This window comes from Miscanthus floridulus, chromosome 9 (assembly GCF_019320115.1).
Source record: "Miscanthus floridulus cultivar M001 chromosome 9, ASM1932011v1, whole genome shotgun sequence".
NCBI classification, from domain to species: domain Eukaryota; kingdom Viridiplantae; phylum Streptophyta; class Magnoliopsida; order Poales; family Poaceae; genus Miscanthus; species Miscanthus floridulus.
In genome coordinates, this window is record NC_089588.1 from 58,095,596 (window position 1) to 58,109,643 (window position 14,048).

At 39.9% G+C, this 14,048-nt stretch overlaps 1 non-coding gene across 1 annotated transcript; it reads right to left on the minus strand.

Annotated features, from left to right (window-relative positions):
• Positions 1-4,567: 4,567 nt before the first annotated feature.
• On the minus strand, positions 4,568-4,676 carry LOC136484651 (small nucleolar RNA R71). Its single transcript, XR_010766152.1, has one exon. It is a non-coding gene; the product is annotated as a small nucleolar RNA R71 (small nucleolar RNA).
• Between the last annotated feature and the right edge of the window lie 9,372 nt (positions 4,677-14,048).

A 14,048-nucleotide genomic window follows, 5' to 3' on the forward strand; every position in this document is an offset into this window, starting at 1 on the left:
CATTCTTTCTCCCCCTTTGTCATCACATCATCAAAAAGAGAAGAACAGAAACTGATTTGGAGACGTCCTCACTGGAATCAAGCATCACCATGACTGCCATTGCCCCCTGCATCATCAAAGAAAGAACCACCACTGCTACTGCCTGTCTGCCAATGTGGAGTCGGTCCTGTCTGAGTATATGGAGCTGAAAACTGGTGGGGAGCAAATCCACTAGCCAAAGAGAGAAGCTGCAGCAGACTGTGCAAACTCCTTGGCTGCTGAAGGTCATGCTGCCTCTGTCTGAGCTGAAGAGTATGGTGACACTGAACTGTAGACTGGTGCTAAACTGTAGACTGGTGTTGAGTAAGCTGGACCTATGTAAACTGGAGGAACTGTAGAAGGACCGGCCTGCTGGGTAGGCACAAAGCCATAGGTCGTAGACGACTTAGTCCCGTAGTACTGTGAGTAAGGGTCCTCCTGCTGCCACTGCTCATGATAACTCTCAAATGTCGTCAGTGGTGGTGACTCAGGCTCTTGTGCCTGGGTGGACCATGAGATGGATGAATTTTGAAGACTGGAGGAGGTTCATCATCTGGTGCTTGCTGCTCACCATCATCTTGCTGTTCTTCCTCCTCCTCCTCCTCCTCCTCCATCATCATCTGTATTTGCTGAGCCTTTGCCTAGCCTATGCTCAACCCTGTAGTCCTCATCCTCTTCTCTGTCATCATCACTAGAGTCACCATCATCATCCTCAATCTCACTAATAGAAGTGTCAGCAAATGAGACTCTCCTCTATGCTCCTGTGGCACTCCTTGTCATGTAAGCAGGACCTGACACATCTGTCCCCTGAGCTGCTGGTGGAACAACAGGATCAACTGCCTCTGCACCTGAACTCTCAGCATCTGGATTGACCTCATGTCTTGCCTTTGTCCTCCTCTCATAAGTGCGCAAATGATTTCTCTCCATACTATCCCTAAGGCCACAGCAAGTATATTCAAAGTAGCGTAAGACCTCTGACATGATTTGGCAATGATAAATTTGGAGAATATGTAAACTAGCATTAGAGAGATTTTTCTATGGAAATTCACAAGACATGGCCATGAGACCAAGTCTAGCTCATTTTAACAAAAAAATTCTTCCTACTGCTAGTTCACAGATAATAGGCACTGATTTTGCATGGATCAATTGCTGAGAATATGTATACTAGCATTAAAGAGACTTTTCAATCGAAACATAACTAGACTAATTTTGCAACTAAGTCAATTTATATCTCTACAAAAATTTCTCTTTATTGCTAATACATATAGAGACATTGGTAACAACCTCAAACTGATTTTGAATAGCAAGATATATGAGATAACGAGAGGCTTGAACCATACTTGCACAAACTCTGATTTGGAATTTTCAGGCCAAACCTAGCCTGGCCGACCTCACATTCTGGCCTAGCCGGCACGGCGGCCTGGCCAGCATGCCATCCTGGCCCAGCCGGGTTTGCCCACCAAACTTCAAGTCAGAGTTCCTACCAATGTCGCCATGGGACTCAATCCAAATTCCATCCATATAATCTAGGCACTACTAGCAACCTTTCCACCAAGTGAAATCTAAATATATTGCCTACAAAGAGGGATCGGGCGAGAAGAGCCTTCTTGTACCTTGGAAGAGATGAGGAGAGCTTGGGGAGGATCAGGGGCACAAATCCCGGCTTAGCCGACCGAGAGGCCGGCCTAGCCGAGAGCAATCTTGCTCCTTTGCCCTAAGGAAAGAGATCAATGGAGGGGTCTTCTTCTTCTTTTCATGGTCACCATGGGAGAGTGCTGCACTGTGAAAACTGGAGAGAAGGAGATGGCGTCTGTGGGAGTGAGAGAAGGAGGAGTCGGCCCAACTCTGAAGGCCTTTTTCTCTTCCAATATTTGTTCTTTTCTAATTATTTTTCTTTCTTCTTTTCTCCAATAATTTTCTTCCAAACTTTTGTGTCCATTCAATCATCTTATATAAAATCCATACTTGCATAGTCCAACAAATATTTCTCACTTGTGATTATTGAAATATTAGCACTTTGAGATAGAAGGATTTATAGGCATTCGTCTTAAATCCGTGTTTCTTTGCCTTTTGTAGATTTAGCTTGAGAGATGGGAGAATAAATCTAGATAAAGATTTGTGGACTTGAGATAGACATGTCAATGGTCATTAGCCAATCAATCAAGCAAGAGAAACAATAATCACTTTTGACATGACTAGGTCACAAAGACCAAGACCAAATATGTTGCAAAACTCCTACACAAAGTAACATCTAGTTAGGTTTTCACAATTTCTATCCTATGTCACACAAATGCACACACTAGCATCCAAGGGTCCTAGATGAACTGCAGTATTTAAATATTTCAATGTAAACACATACCTTGGCCTCTAGCAACCTTTTGTGCATTTAGATAGTATAGTTTTCATAAGCACAAATAACTTGAGAAACATATTTTGTTGACGGTCGTTAAACCTCATTTTTAACCGTCAATATAACATGCAAAACCGAATGAATATGATAACCAACGTAGGTTTAGGGGTTTAAACTAACAAATTCCACAAGTGTTGGTGAATTTATGTATGCAGGAGAATTTAATCAGAAAACAGGCAAAGTGGACCTATTCGTCAGAGCAAATCACGATCACCCACGATGAAACCGACTTAGAGGACCTCTAATCCACCGTTCAAGGCAAATCACCGAGAATCGACCTGAACCGACACAGGGAGGGGCCAGCAGGCCCCACCTATAGGCCGACCGGCCTATGGGGGCCACCTATCGGCCCTCGCTTTGAAGGTCGGTTCCCCACCGCCTTTGAGAGTCCATCTTTGCAGTAGATCAAGGTCGGTTCAAATCAAGGGACGAGATGATGAGTTGCCACTGATTCATGGGCCCACAGGATGCCTGGTGCCCCGTATAAAAGGAGCCCCCTACCTCCTCTAGAAGGCATTCCGAATCATTCATTCAACATCCCAGAGATCATTCAACCTCAGAGCTCCCTACACCAATATTCATAGGCATAGCTAGCTAAGTTGGATCTAGAGAGTCAAGCTTCCCGCTTAGATTCCTGATCCTGTCAGAGTTCAGCTTGTTATAGCCCTGTATCCTATATTATTCATACATTTGCTATGACATTATTCTTCATATTTGCTATGTTCTTAGTTATCATGTTCTTAGTTTATTTTGATTATATGCTTAGTGTAGTTTGAGTTATCATTATGTTTATGCATAGGATCGTAAAGCGCTCATTCTTGTTGATGAACGGGGTGAGTGGTCGACATTGTGTAAGCGTGGTGCTTATACGTTGTTTACCTATGGATGCACCCTACATTCCAGATCGTGTGGTAGATATTGAGGGTGACAACCTTGTTGAGTCCTTTGTAGTCCACCTCCCGTCTGTAGGCCAAGTAGGACCCGGTTGCGACGGAGGTAGTCAAGCTCTGTTCTTGCTCTTCTTTAGTAATGTCCCTTATGCATAGATATTGAGTTAATCTTTTGGCTATTGCTAAGTATATATGCACATCATTGTATGCTTTGACTTGTGACTAGAATAACTTAGGAATTAATCTTTCTTGTATCTACTTAGACTTGCTATTGCTATCTTATGGAGTACTCTGAGTGTTACATTTATCATTCATATATTATTATATCTCTTGGTTTACCCCTGTCTAGAGTAAGTGTTTGGTTTATTGATCCATCATAAGAAAGTAATCAATATTCTTTGCCAAGACCTTCCCTGTGGTAAAAATATAAATAACGATACCTAGAATACTCTCGGTGAAGTGTTACAATGGTATATCTGTGCGCTTGTAGAATTTCATATCTTCCTAAGTCACATAAATACCACAAGCATTTCTGGTGTCATTGCTAGAGATTACATCTATAGTAGCGATGCTAAGAAATGTCAACAAGCATTTCTGGCGCCGTTGCTGGGGAAGGTAGCTAGGCAATCAAAAGAGTATTGATAAACTTTAACTTATGGATGTGATAAAAAACCATTCACCACTGCTTTAGCAGGCTTATCCTTGTTTTGTCTATTCATATCTTATGCAGGGTAATGTATGTCTAGTTTTGACCTTCCAAAAAACTACATTGAAAATGTAGAAGCTCTAATTAGAAGGACTAAAGTTCAAAAATCCAGGCAAGTTTCAACTTCAGCTTTGGAAGAAAAACAGAGAGAAGGTTGCTCAACACTAGTTTTTTAGATCATGGCTGACAAGACCCTCTGTGAATTCTCTGTTCCAAGTGCGGCCAACATTCATACTGGACCGACAGTCAACATCAGAGATAATGCATTTAAACTCAGGCCAGCTCTCATCAACATTGTGCAAGCCAACCAATTCTGTGGAAAGGCACATGAAGATGTGAGTGCTCATCTCCAACATTTCCTGGAGATTTGCAGCACTTTCACTATCAAAGGAGCCACCCAAGATGCCATATTACTTCGCCTCTTACCATTTTCACTTTTGGGGAAGGAAAAGCAATGGTTCTACGCCAATAAAGACAACATCAATTCATGGACGAAGTGCTCCAATGCTTTCCTATCAAAGTTTTTCCACGTGGGCAAAACCAACGCTCTATGTGGAAGAATTTCAAGCTTTCAACAACAATATGATGAATCTGTCCCTGAGGCATGGGAACGCTTTCAAGATTACATATCATAATGTCCTCATCATGGGATGGAGAATTGGCTACCCATGCAAACTTTCTACCATGGGTTGATTAACAGCGCCTATGAAAATATGGATGCTGCTGCTGGAGGAGCATTCTTATAACTCACAATCCCACAAGCAATAGCTCTTGTTGAGAAGATGGCCTCCAACCAAGGATGGTCTGAAGAACGTCTTCAAACCCTTAAGAGAAGTGGAGGTATGCATGCAGTCAAGGAGGTAGACATGATGTCTGCCAAGATGGACCTGCTAACAAAGAGGCTCGAAGACCGAGCCAATGAGAAGCAAGATGTCATGCAGATTCATGATTCCCGCATGACATGTGAAGAATGTGGAAACACTGGACATTCAGGAAACAACTGTCCCGAAACCCAAGAGGATGTAAACTTCATCAACAACAACAACTATCGTCCTCAAAAGAATCAAGGATGGGGTCAACAACAGAGGCCTACTTATCAATGTAACTATCAAGGTAATAATTACAATAACTCCAATAATCAATTATCCTTGAAAGATTTAGTCTATGGACAAGCTAAAATTATGGAAGGATTATATAGAAAACTAGCTTCTACTAACAAAGTCTTAGAAAACATAAATAATAAAATGGATAGTTTCTCATCTGCCATGAAAAACTAGCTTAGCTTTAATAAAATGTTAGAATCACAAATAGCTCAGCTGGCGGTTGTTGTTCCGTCAAATGAGAACGGTTAGATTCGGGACAATCGGAAGAAATAAGAACTACAAACCTTGTCGAGATACACAATACAGATTTCTACAAAGAAGCAAGTTCTGGAGGATGGCAGGATGAATCCATGCCTGAAAAGAAAGGTGACTTTGGACTGACCTGCCATTCCAATTAAGATTGGACCTCATGATTTTGAAGAAGCTATTTGCGACCTTGGTGCAAGTGTCAATGTTATGCCAAAGGTAATATATGATCACATTTTATAATTTGGTAATTTATTGTACACAACCATGCTTGTGAAGCTTGCAAACCAGTCCATTCGCAAAGTCAAAGGGATTGCAAAAGATGTACGTATACGAGTTGGAACCTCGTACGGACCCGTGGACTTCGTGGTCTTGGATACCGGCCATGATGTAAAGGCTCCCATCATCCTGGGATGTCCTTTCTTACACATTGCTAAAGCAACCATCCATGCTAGGAGTGCCAAGATCAGTTTCCAAATAAAAGATAGAGTGGACAAGTTTTCATTCAAAAATAGCAAGTTGCACTCCACTAAGTTTTTATAAGAACAACCTCCAACCAAGAAAGGTAGAAGCAAGACGGAGAAGAATCAACTACAAGGAACGCAAAAACTCAAGTTTGAACAAGTAAGTCTTGAGTTTGCTAACATGATCAACAAACTTCGATCCAACTATGATCATCTCCTTGCTTCACCATTCAACACCAAGAAAGGAGATCCAGGTCTACCAACAATCAAATGCACAATTGGACAAGTCTTCAATAACGCCTTCTGTGATCTTGGATCTGGTGTCAACATCATGTCCAAGGTAACATATGACAACTTGATAGGTGAACCTTTGTTGCCTACATACACTCAATTACAGATGGCGGACCAAACAATTCGATTTCTGGATGGAATAGCAAAAGATATCTTGGTGAAGATATAAGATGACTATGCACCTGCTGACTTCATGATTCTCGACATGGGAATCAATGAAGAGATTCCTCTCATCGTTGGAAGACCGTTCCTCAACACTACAAACGTTGTCATCTATTTAGGATCAGGACAAATCCATTTCCAATTTCTAGGATGGAAGTTAAAGTGTGCTTTCAATGGTTATACAACTAACAAACAGGTCAAGAAGAACCAGTCCGAATAGAAGACGTCACACAACATTGCGCCGAAGAAATCAACTTTCCAAGAACAAGAGGAAGAACAAGTTGAGAAGAAAGAACCCGCTACATCAAAGTCAAATTCAAAACCTAGAAAGGTTTGGCGGAAAAAGGTGGCATCATCATCTGAATCACCACCACTAGAGGTACCACTACAAGAGCCTCTATCTCTAGGATCAAATGAAGAACAATTCGAGGAGAAGTCTGATTCGAAAGACTTAAAACACTGAATCCTTGCCGAAAGGTAAATCGGTAGTTATCCATATTTACTTTTTCAAATGCATTCATTCTTGCAATTTATCTAAATAAATAAATTTTATGCATTTAACTTATCATGCATGCATTTTTCTTTAGCATATTTATTTTCTATGTTGCATTGTAAAATAAAAAATATATATAATAATATATTCTTGCATAACATATATATGAAAAGAAAAATAAAAAGTTTGACCATGCATAATAAATTTAATCTCATTTTTAGTTTTGAAGTTAAATAAATCAAAGCCCCATATGAATAATTTTATGGTGTGTAATAACCCATAAAACTATCCGTTGTGGTGGCAAAAGAAAAAAATGTGAACACATGAAGGTTCACTCTTAATTAAATAAAAAATGTGAGTACATGAAGACTCATGCTTAGTTAAAAGAGTTGTGATTTTTATTTAATAAAAACTTTAAAAGAGAGAGAGAGAGAGATCATGTTCTTTGATAGAGTAGTTTTTTGTATTCTTGGTCACTAACCTTTCAGGTGAAGAAGAATAAAATGGCTGCAAGATCTAAAAACATGATTGTTCCATACTAGGCAAGAATAGTATATGGTTTGGAGCCAACCCACACCTGATCATTCAAGGGGCTCATGGCAAGAAGCTCTAAGTGAACAATGGCATACAGGAAATCCCCAACACTATTATGGTAGTGGGATATTTTTCTGGTAAGACCAAGAAGTAACTTCAAATGAACATCACTCATTTCAGGGAGGCCAAATATCCTACTCTGGCTGTGGGTACCACGACGAACAAATGACCTTTCATTGCATCAACAATAGGCTCGAAACCATTGAAGAAAGAACAGTTGCCATGCAAAGTACTTTGCATAATCACACACAATGGCAAGCAATCATGGGACACGAGATGGCCAATCTCCAACAACCAACAACACCAACATATGGAGACTCTGTCCCAACATTTCAACATCCGGCCACCTCACTAAGCTACCACGCCAATAACCAGCTTGGGGAGTGGTACCCCATTTATCTAGCTAAGTATTTATTTTCTTTGTTTTACTTTATTACTTTTAGTTTCCTTTGTACATAAAAAATATATGCAAAACTAAAAGAAAAATAAATAGTTATCTCTATATAGTAATTAAAAAGAAATATGAATAAACAAAATAAAAAGAGTGTGTATATAATTTGCTTTAATTGCTTTTTAAGAGTTGAATAAATAAAAGGGACTCCGAATGATCTCTAAAAATAGAAATGATGAATAGTTGTTCTGTTGTAATTCCTTTCAAGTACCTAGTTTTCAGCCTTGAATTCTCCCGAGTTTTGGATAAAGCTGTTTTGATATAGAGATTTACTGTGAACTTAAAACTCGTGGGTAGCATATGCTTGATCTAAGTCTAGGTAGTTGATGGATATGATATGCGAAGGTTTGAGCTGCTATTTACCTTGTTTCAAGTAATACTAAAATTCTGGAGATTTACCTTTTGAAAAATATAAAAATGTTACATGATGAGTTCCTGTATGACAAAAGCTTGAATTCCCACCAAAGCCATATATGTTATCTAGATTAGGAAAACTTCCACATATATGCTACATGCTTTTACATTGAGTTTTGTCAAGCTTTGTGACCCTTATGAGAGATTTGTCATGCTCTTAAAATCAAGATCACATACACACCACCCAAATATGCACTACTCCTACACTAGGGGTAGGCACAAAAACATGCCATTCCATTTAGATCCACTCAAAAATGTTTTGCCCCTACATTGGGAGTAAACAAAAACATGTCTGATAGGTTTACCATCCACCAAATAAATGCTCCAAGTTCTTGTTACTATCTCTCTAAAAAGTATTGTTGCAAAAAGAGACATGAGGCTATGCAAAAGTATTGAAAAAAATGGACACAAAGATGTCTGAAATATTGAAAACAATGGGTACAAAGATGCCCGCCTAAAAAAAGAAGAGAATAAAGATAGCCCCTACTATCACAAAAATATTTCCAAGTTTCAAGAGAGAGATATGTTTTAAAGGAGCAAAGTAGAATTAGGTTTTCACTACATCCACTACATATATCCACACACATGCACATCTTGATTTGATTGTATGACTCATTTCTCTTTGGATCGAAGGTTTGACTTTACAATATATGTATTGCAAGTATGTACAAGCTATCTCCACACCTATGAGCTCCACATAAGCCTTAGTTGTAGGAAAAAGGCACAACAACATTATTTTTTTGCCTTCGTGAGGATCCACAGATACCACATATATTGAGAGACTTGAGAGTGTCATACAAAGGAATCTCTGAGTTTTATTTTGAAAACTTATAAAAACTCTGGAACAAGGGTGGAACAAAGAACTTAAAACATAGTACTTAACTTGATCGTTCTGTCTTTCAATTGCTCAAGACCCAATTGAAGGCTAAGAAGCCCATCGAAGTTAAAGGTAATACGGGTAAGTTTGAAAATTAGATCAGTTTATTCTAACCCGGAGGAGAATTTTTGTTTGAACACATGTGTACTTTTGAGGATTGAAAACATTGATGCAACTACTGATCCATTGCTAAGTTTAGCTTTACTCAGGAACGAGCAAAGGTTAAGCTTGGGGGAACTTGTTGACGGTCGTTAAACCTCATTTTGAACCATCAATATAACATGCAAAACTGAATGAATATGATAACCAACATAGTTTTAGGGGTTTAAACTAACAAATTCCATAAGTGTTGGTGAATTTATGTCTGCAAGAGGATTTAATCAGAAAATAGGCAAAGTGGACCTATTTGTCAGAGCAAATCACGGTCACCCAAAACAAAACCGAGTTAGAGGACCTCTAATCCACCGTCCAAGGCAAACCACTGAGATTCAACCCGAACTAACACAGGGAGGGGCCGGCCAGCCTATGGGGGCCACCTATCGGCCCCTGTTTCAAAGGTCGGTTCCCCACTGCCTTTGAGAGTCCATCTTAGCCGTAGATCAAGGTTGGTTCGAATCAAGGTACGATATGAAGAGTTACCATGGATTCATGGGCCCATAGGATGCCTAGTGCCCCCTATAAAAGGAGCCCCTACCTCCTCCAGAAGGCATTCTGAATCATTCATTCGGCATTCTAGAGATCATTCAACCTTAGAGCTCTGTACACCAATTTTCATAGGCATACTAGCTAAGTTAGATCTAGAGAGTCAAGCTTCCCACTTGGATTCCTGATCCCATTAGAGTTTGGCTTGGTATAGCCCTGTATCCTTTATTATTCATACATTTGCTATGATATTCTTCTTCATATTTGCTATGTTCTTAGTTATCATGTTCTTAGGAGTTATCATTATGTTTATGCATAGGATCACAAAAGCGCTCATTCTTGTTGACCAACGGGGTGAGTGGTCGACATTGTGTAAGCGTGGTGCTTATATGTCCCTTATGCATAGATATGGAGTTAATCTTTTGGCGATGGAAGTAGTCAAGCTCTGTTCTTGCTCTTCTTTAGTAATGTCCCTTATGCATAGATATCGAGTTAATCTTTTGGCTATTGCTAAGTATATATGCACATCATTGTATGCTTTGACTTGTGACTAGAATAACTTAGGCTCTCCATACTATCCCTAAGGCCACAGCAAGTATATTCAAGTAGCGTAAGACCTCTGACATGATTTGGCAATGATAAATTTGGAGAATATGTAAACTAGCATTAGAGAGATTTTTCTATGGAAATTCACAAGACATGGCCATGAGACCAAGTCTAGCTCATTTTAACAAAAAAATTCTTCCTACTGCTAGTTCACAGATAATAGGCACTGATTTTGCATGGATCAATTGCTGAGAATATGTATACTAGCATTAAAGAGACTTTTCAATCGAAACATAACTAGACTAATTTTGCAACTAAGTCAATTTATATCTCTACAAAAATTTCTCTTTATTGCTAATACATATAGAGACATTGGTAACAACCTCAAACTGATTTTGAATAGCAAGATATATGAGATAACGAGAGGCTTGAACCATACTTGCACAAACTCTGATTTGGAATTTTCAGGCCAAACCTAGCCTGGCCGACCTCACATTCTGGCCTAGCCGGCACGGCGGCCTGGCCAGCATGCCATCCTGGCCCAGCCGGGTTTGCCCACCAAACTTCAAGTCAGAGTTCCTACCAATGTCGCCATGGGACTCAATCCAAATTCCATCCATATAATCTAGGCACTACTAGCAACCTTTCCACCAAGTGAAATCTAAATATATTGCCTACAAAGAGGGATCGGGCGAGAAGAGCCTTCTTGTACCTTGGAAGAGATGAGGAGAGCTTGGGGAGGATCAGGGGCACAAATCCCGGCTTAGCCGACCGAGAGGCCGGCCTAGCCGAGAGCAATCTTGCTCCTTTGCCCTAAGGAAAGAGATCAATGGAGGGGTCTTCTTCTTCTTTTCATGGTCACCATGGGAGAGTGCTGCACTGTGAAAACTGGAGAGAAGGAGATGGCGTCTGTGGGAGTGAGAGAAGGAGGAGTCGGCCCAACTCTGAAGGCCTTTTTCTCTTCCAATATTTGTTCTTTTCTAATTATTTTTCTTTCTTCTTTTCTCCAATAATTTTCTTCCAAACTTTTGTGTCCATTCAATCATCTTATATAAAATCCATACTTGCATAGTCCAACAAATATTTCTCACTTGTGATTATTGAAATATTAGCACTTTGAGATAGAAGGATTTATAGGCATTCATCTTAAATCCGTGTTTCTTTGCCTTTTGTAGATTTAGCTTGAGAGATGGGAGAATAAATCTAGATAAAGATTTGTGGACTTGAGATAGACATGTCAATGGTCATTAGCCAATCAATCAAGCAAGAGAAACAATAATCACTTTTGACATGACTAGGTCACAAAGACCAAGACCAAATATGTTGCAAAACTCCTACACAAAGTAACATCTAGTTAGGGTTTTCACAATTTCTATCCTATGTCACACAAATGCACACACTAGCATGCAAGGGTCCTAGATGAACTGCAGTATTTAAATATTTCAATGTAAACACATACCTTGGCCTCTAGCAACCTTTTGTGCATTTAAATAGTATAGTTTTCATAAGCACAAATAACTTGAGAAACATATTCTCAGTCCAATGAGACTACATCAAATTCTCAACAACCATATTAGTCTCACAATCACTAGCCATAGAGTGAGCTCCCCCTAAATAAGTGCTCTGTTGACGGTCGTTAAACCTCATTTTTAACCGTCAATATAACATGCAAAACCGAATGAATATGATAACCAACGTAGGTTTAGGGGTTTAAACTAACAAATTCCACAAGTGTTGGTGAATTTATGTATGCAGGAGAATTTAATCAGAAAATAGGCAAAGTGGACCTATTCGTCAGAGCAAATCACGATCACCCATGATGAAACCGACTTAGAGGACCTCTAATCCACCGTTCAAGGCAAATCACCGAGATTCGACCTGAACCGACACAGGGAGGGGCCAGCAGGCCCCACCTGTAGGCCGACCGGCCTATGGGGGCCACCTGTCGGCCCTCGCTTTGAAGGTCGGTTCCCCACCGCCTTTGAGAGTCCATCTTTGCAGTAGATCAAGGTCGGTTCAAATCAAGGGACGAGATGATGAGTTGCCACTGATTCATGGGCCCACAGGATGCCTGGTGCCCCGTATAAAAGGAGCCCCCTACCTCCTCTAGAAGGCATTCCGAATCATTCATTCAACATCCCAGAGATCATTCAACCTCAGAGCTCCCTACACCAATATTCATAGGCATAGCTAGCTAAGTTGGATCTAGAGAGTCAAGCTTCCCGCTTAGATTCCTGATCCTGTCAGAGTTCAGCTTGTTATAGCCCTGTATCCTATATTATTCATACATTTGCTATGACATTATTCTTCATATTTGCTATGTTCTTAGTTATCATGTTCTTAGTTTATTTTGATTATATGCTTAGTGTAGTTTGAGTTATCATTATGTTTATGCATAGGATCGTAAAGCGCTCATTCTTGTTGATGAACGGGGTGAGTGGTCGACATTGTGTAAGCGTGGTGCTTATACGTTGTTTACCTATGGATGCACCCTACATTCCAGATCGTGTGGTAGATATTGAGGGTGACAACCTTGTTGAGTCCTTTGTAGTCCACCTCCCGTCTGTAGGCCAAGTAGGACCCGGTTGCGACGGAGGTAGTCAAGCTCTGTTCTTGCTCTTCTTTAGTAATGTCCCTTATGCATAGATATTGAGTTAATCTTTTGGCTATTGCTAAGTATATATGCACATCATTGTATGCTTTGACTTGTGACTAGAATAACTTAGGAATTAATCTTTCTTGTATCTACTTAGACTTGCTATTGCTATCTTATGGAGTACTCTGAGTGTTACATTTATCATTCATATATTATTATATCTCTTGGTTTACCCCTGTCTAGAGTAAGTGTTTGGCTTATTGATCCATCATAAGAAAGTAATCAATATTCTTTGCCAAGACCTTCCCTGTGGTAAAAATATAAATAACGATACCTAGAATACTCTCGGTGAAGTGTTACAATGGTATATCTGTGCGCTTGCAGAATTTCATATCTTCCTAAGTCACATAAATACCACAAGCATTTCTGGTGTCATTGCTAGAGATTACATCTATAGTAGTGATGCTAAGAAATGTCAACAAGCATTTCTGGCGCCGTTGCTGGGGAAGGTAGCTAGGCAATCAAAAGAGTATTGATAAACTTTAACTTATGGATGTGATAAAAAACCATTCACCACTGCTTTAGCAGGCTTATCCTTGTTTTGTCTATTCATATCTTATGAAGGGTAATGTATGTCTAGTTTTGACCTTCCAAAAAACTACATTGAAAATGTAGAAGCTCTAATTAGAAGGACTAAAGTTCAAAAATCCAGGCAAGTTTCAACTTCAGCTTTGGAAGAAAAACTAGAGAGAAGGTTGCTCAACACTAGTTTTTTAGATCATGGCTGACAAGACCCTCTGTGAATTCTCTGTTCCAAGTGCGGCCAACATTCATACTGGACCGACAGTCAACATCAGAGATAATGCATTTAAACTCAGGCCAGCTCTCATCAACATTGTGCAAGCCAACCAATTCTGTGGAAAGGCACATGAAGATGTGAGTGCTCATCTCCAACATTTCCTAGGAGATTTGCAGCACTTTCACTATCAAAGGAGCCACCCAAGATGCCATATTACTTCGCCTCTTACCATTTTCACTTTTGGGGAAGGAAAAGCAATGGTTCTACGCCAATAAAGACAACATCAATTCATGGACGAAGTGCTCCAATGCTTTCCTATCAAAGTTTTTCCACGTGGGCAAAACCA